Below are 6000 nucleotides of genomic sequence, written 5' to 3'. Positions count from 1 at the left end.
TCCGCAGCCGGATCGGGCCCCGGGAGGGGGTCTCAGGCCAGCCCCCAGGCCCGCCACGGAGTCCGCGCGCCCAGGCCAGCTCGCTCCTCGCCTTGGGAATCCCGGGCTGAGACCAAGACAAAGCGGGCGGCGAGCGAGAGGCGCCGCGGAGGAAGCTGCCCGGCCGCGCGGGGAGGGAACGAGGCGAGACGGGGAGCGCGCGGGGGCGGGAGGCGAGGAGCCGGGCCGGGAGAGGGGACGCGCGGCAGCAGCACGGCGCTTTCCTTGGCCGCGAGGCCGCCCGGCGACAGCCCGGCCCCGCGCCCCTTCTGCGGCCCCCGGGAGCGCCAGCAGCTCCCTCCGCGGGGCCCGGGAGCCCGGCGCCTCCTCGCCGCCCGCCCGCCCGCCTTTCCGAGGCCCGCAGCCCGCGAGGGCGCCTTTGGAGAAGCCGGCAATTGGAGGCGGCTGGGTGTCATTTAGTGCAAGATGAAATCAAATGATCCTATTTCTGAAATAACAGTGTCTGCGAGGAGAAGTGAGGACTCCGAAAGGGGTAATTGTCTCCTGGCGCTCTTGCCATTATCCCCAATCTCGGCCTTGGCGGCGGCACTCGGGCGCGGGCGCGCGCGCCTCTAAGCGCGAAGCCGAAGGAGGCGCCCCGGGAGCCGAGCGAGGCGCGGGCCTTGCCCCCTTCGGGAGTCCCGGCCTTCTCTCCCCCGCCTTCGCTCGGGGATCCTCCAGCTTCCCCGGACAGCCTCGGAGGCCGCTTTGCTCCCGAAAGGCGTCCCGCAGCCCGCCGCTCCCGGATCCGCAGCTGCGCCTGGTCGAGAAGAAGCAAAAGCGGCGAGGCGACGAGGTCTGCCGGGCAGCCGCCTTTAGGACGGTCTCATCCTGATATTGTTTAGCGGCCTTTCTTAAACCAGTACATAATTTGTGCTTCCGGGTTGGAGAAAGTTTAAGGTAGATTACTTTTATATTATTTGCTTCACACACTACTCCACCCTTTTTATTATCTTGCACTAGAAAATAAATGCTCCTATAGCCGACATCTCATTTATTTCGTTTTACTCTCCTGATAATGCAGCCCCCTCCTCCTAAGAGGCACGCACAACACTCAGATGAATTTATAAAGTGCAGTTAAATAATTCAATAATTCTAAATGTATCACAAGTAAACTATTAAAGTAACATTACTCGGGCCAGGGCTTTCGCAAGTAGAGATACTTGGCACATACTTTCACAGTGGTTATTTCTTTCACTTTTGCCTTCCTTTTTTGGGGGGGGGGTTATATTTATTTACAACTTCAGTGACAATCCGGTTGCATCGTGGTCTGTAGACGCATCTTTTTCGGTTTGATTAGAATACAGTATAGATCAGACTGTTCTAATTATTTTCTCCTGCAGGCGGCACTTTAAAATCTGGACTATGGAGAGCAGCGGACCAAGGCGATTGGCGAGGAGCTGTCCACTATTTCAGCAACCCGTTAGTTTTTATTACTACGCTTACTTCGCAATTTTTTCCTAAAGCTGCTCATACATCCTATCAGTATACTTAACAGGGCGAATTACAGAATAATTGGGTTTTGTTTTGCTTTTAAAAAGTCTGAACTTTTGAGGACTTTCCTCTTCCTTGGGCAGAATTGCCCGTTTCTTTTCCCCCATGGAAACCACTTCATTGTAGTAGTTCCGGCATACTTCGGAATATTTTGAGTGATCTGAATGTGCACGCATGTTTGGGAAAATATGCACAATGTTTCTCTTTATGAGTATATATGCTTGTGGATCGCGTGTGTATTTTACACTATTTATATTGCAGTGTTGATGCTCTTCCTCTTTGTTTGTAAATGTCCGAAAATCCTTACATCCAAATCTCGGTTTTTAAACGTAACACCGGTGACTGCTGACAGTTACGTTAGGTGAAGGAGAGCATTAATCTGTGTCTGTGTCCTCCTTTTCGAAGTGTACAAAAAGGGACCACCAAAATTGTCGGCGTTCCCATGTGGTCAAGAGACCCTGCATTTCTGACATTCAGTGTAACATAATTGCTCTCTTCCAAGTAATATCAGGGTGTTTGGTTTGTGTTTTTTTAACCAAAACAAAACCCCTGATATACAATATATTCTTAATATCCTTAAGGGCGTTATGTGGGTGGGTACATAAATTCTCTGAATAAATTACGCTTTTCAAAATCCCAGTGATCAGTGTAATAAGTTGGTGAACTGTCTAAGCAGGGGAAGTCTTCCTGTGCCAGCTCCGTTCAAACAAATGGGAGCTGCTTTTGGGTTTTACAGGTCATTAGTTCCATTGGGGGTTGTGCAGGAGACATTCCCGCCGGGTGATGGCCTTAGATTTAAGTGCATATATTTTTGCGTCACTTCTGTCTATTTTCCTATTAGAATTCCACACCAGGATGCTAACAACTGAAAAGTAAAGGACTGCATCTAGTGGCACGATCCCACCACCGATTCGCCTTTCCTTTGGGGGCGCTGGGATGCCCCCCCCCCGTTTTTATATCTCTTTAGGTTCAGGAATGGCAGCTTTCTGGTACAAGTGCAACGCTAATTGTTCTCTTGTCTCAGGTTTCATACCTTCTCCCCAATACTTGGAAGCAACCCCCTCCTCTAACTTTAACGGAATTTACTTACAGTGCATAAGCACAAAGCCCGCTGGAATAAATTATTTTGTCCTCCTGAGCATCATTCGACAAAGAATTGCTTGTTGCTTATTGTTCTAGCTTTTTATTTTTTAATACCTGATCGCAAACAAAGGAACTTGAAATTAGTTTTTAATTGATTTTCACTGGGATTTTCGATACCAATAAAAGGGAAAGAAAGTGCAAACTGTGGAGTATGTGCGTAATGAAAAGGTGGGTAATGCCTTTGCCCGCAGGATATTAATTTCTTAAACGCAGCTCTTCCAAATGGAGGCGAACTGCTCGCTCTCAGACCGATCCACAGCGCTGACCGCCTGCATTAAAAGCAGCACGTAGAAAATGGAAATATTGCTGCAATTGAAATAAGGCTTGGAGCTGAAGCACACGCTTGTTTACATGGGAGCATATCGTCACACTAAATAAAATGGGCTTAAATTCCACGAAGTGGTTTAGGATTGGTACGTATCGGTTTACTCCCGAGGTGCTTTGTTTCACTGGATTGGCTGATTTCCTTATTCCTTCTTGTTGTCCTGCCAATGTGCGCGGCGCTTTTAACAGGGCTTAAGTCGCCGTCATGGTATTACTATGCTTTAAAAAAAGAAGCAGCAGTCCAGAGAGAAGCAAACAAACCAATACAGAGAAGCTCCAAAAAGCAAAGGAGACCTACCTGAATCCACTAACACCTGAACGAGTAACCTCAGCCTAGCAAAGTAGATTTTAAGGTGTGATGGAGATGGGGAGACGGAGAGATCTGGCACTCTAAGCAATTTAGTCACCCGTTTAACAGAAACCCAGCACTATCAACGGACTAAAGGCTAGCTTTCACTCCCCGCCCTCCCCAGTAAACATAATTTTGACAGGAAGGATTAAACCGTGAGCCTTTTTCCGTGTCCAATAGTGCCTGAAAAGCATGGGCACCAAAGCGGGAAGAGATGGGAATCGGCTTTACCTGCGGAAGGCAAAGGCTGCAAATTTAACTTTCCACGTTTCTGCTCCCGGAGCAGCTTTCTTCCGCTTTTAAAGGAAATGTATATTTACTGACATATTTAAGAAAAGGAGAAAGGAAAAGGAATTAACAACGATTCACTGGAGTACGCATGCACTCGTTAATATACAGATACGAGGTCTGTATAGGAAAGATCTCCGCAGAAAGTCAGCCAGAGATTGATCTGATATTGGAGACCACACTGGCGATCTCTTTGGGAACAGGATAGCGGCCCTCTAGGGCGACCCCGGCGGGAGCGGAGACCGGGAGGGAGAGGGAGGGGGCAAAAGTCCATGTCCCCTCTCCGGGGACAATCTCCGCCGGTGACAGCATGCAAAAAGAGGGAGAGGCCGCGTACCTACCTCTCCTGTGGAGTCTTTGGCTTAACTCCCTAGTCCAAAGAGAACCAAAGAGAGCTCGCGTTTGCGCATAACCACCCGCTGTTATCTTTGCCTCTCCGCCCTCTCAAGTCTGCCGAAATTTAGATTGTAAGCTGCTGGGAGCAGGGACCTGTCTTCTCTCCACATATTACACCGCAAAAGGCCCAGCCGTGAAACAAAAACAGCAACAATAAATATTTGAAATAGCTCATCCTTCCCCACAACCAGTCGTAATCTTGAACCTCTTCTCTCCTCTTCACAGACGCAGACACGTACTTCGGAACTCTTCTAGGGGTCCTGGCGCTGCTGTCCAGGGATGTTCAGACGGTGCGTTTCAGGGGCTGGATGTCTCAGTGCAACCCTTGGGTGGAAAACTCGGAGATGCCCAGAAGAGCCTCAGGCTCGGTCGCAGCGCTGCCTGCCTTCCTCCCTTTCATGCCCATGCACAAGCCCTCGAAGGCTACAGCCCCAGGTTCCCCCACTCTTTGCACTGGCAGGCAAGATTGGCTAAGGGGGTCTCACCAACCAGAAGGTCCAGGTACCCTAAAGCATAATCCATGCAGAGCGCCCCCCACCCAGTCCAGATGTGCCCCTCTGGAAGACACGGGAGTTTCTCGCTTTCCAAAAAGGACAGATCCAAGATCTCCATCTGCTTGCAACTGAATTATGATTGGAGTTAAAATTACCAGCGAGTTAATCATACCGTTGTTAAATTTTAATACACAAAACAGGGTGGGCTCTTTCCCGTTCTTCTTCAGTTTCCCACACTGAAATTATTGTTGACTTCTTAAGAACTTAAGAGTGACATCCTTTACAACTAGTAAATTAGGGATCCTCTTTTTGCCACTTTCCTCACAGGCGCCTTTGAATTTGTTGATATTTTTGTGGGGGCAGGGGAACACCACCACAAACTCTATCCAGTGTATGGATTTGTATAAATGTTTCAATTATAGCCCTAGTAACAATAACAATACTAGACATTTATTTAGAGCTCTTGTGTAAGTCCAAAACAGTTCACACACATTATTCCAGAGGTCCTTGAACAACTTTGACATGTAAATGGGATGTTATCCCATATTGCAGATACGTCTGCGTTTGGAGAAAGTGGTGGTGCAAGGCTTGAAGTTGATACTTAGTTTGTTCATTTCCTTTTAAAAACTGAATTAATATTTAATTAATCTTTCCTCTATTAAAATTGCAGAAACAGTGTACAACACTTCCTATAATGCCTGTTTGGAATTTGATGTGAACAAGGTTCACCAGAGGAGGGTTGTTGGAGAATAGGCTGTGCAGGCAACAGCAACCCTTTCCTTGGGATTGTAATGACTGCAGGACATCCATGGCAAGTCTGGACACAGTGAAACATCCAAACAAAATTGTGCAGTCGTTAAATGTAGTGAGCAACATATCTAAAAACAGTCAAGAACCAATCCCATTTCAGCCATGCACTCATTAGGCCTCCTTAGGCAATTCTGCACCCTCTTCTCAGAGTCCCACCCATTAGGAGGATTGCTATGAGACCAGCCTATTGCTTAAAACTTGAAATGCACCTCTATAAAAATGAAAAATATTAACAATTTCTTATATACTGTATCTTCTTCCTATTCCTACTGCACTAGTGCTAGATTAGAATTTTGGAAAGCTTACTTTCAATTCAAAAGAGGGAGGCATTAATGATGTTCATTCAACAATATTCAGTTGGGCTCTTCCAACCTGTAAGCGAGTCTCCAAGTTTGTTCTTGGAAAGTATCATTTATCTTGCAGACTAACACATGCCAATTAAAGTTATGGGTAGGTAGGTGAAAATGAACAGCCAAAAATAAGCATTCAAATGTCCCAGTGATATTTTAGGGAGAATCAAAACATCTGCTGAATTTAGGCTGAAGATTTCAATCCTTTTTTCTTTTTTCTGTAATGCACTCTGCTTATGAAGGTGGCCATACTCTTTCTCAGTGATTCACTTACACCTCTAATGCACACCCAGTCATAGGTACCACTTGTAGT

At 47.2% G+C, this 6000-nt stretch overlaps 1 long non-coding RNA gene across 1 annotated transcript; it reads left to right on the top strand.

Annotated features, from left to right (window-relative positions):
* The first annotated feature begins 860 nt into the window (after positions 1-860).
* On the top strand, positions 861-4354 carry LOC308593572. The gene is made up of 3 exons (XR_014011018.1): positions 861-939; positions 1383-1461; positions 4259-4354. It is a non-coding gene; the product is annotated as an uncharacterized lncRNA (long non-coding RNA).
* Positions 4355-6000: the final 1646 nt, after the last annotated feature.

Source organism: Podarcis bocagei, assembly GCF_964188305.1.
Source record: "Podarcis bocagei genome assembly, chromosome: 8".
Taxonomy (NCBI): Eukaryota; Metazoa; Chordata; class Lepidosauria; order Squamata; family Lacertidae; genus Podarcis; species Podarcis bocagei.
The sequence above is the reverse complement of the archived record's forward strand: the minus strand, read 5'-3'. Positions and strand labels throughout refer to the sequence as shown.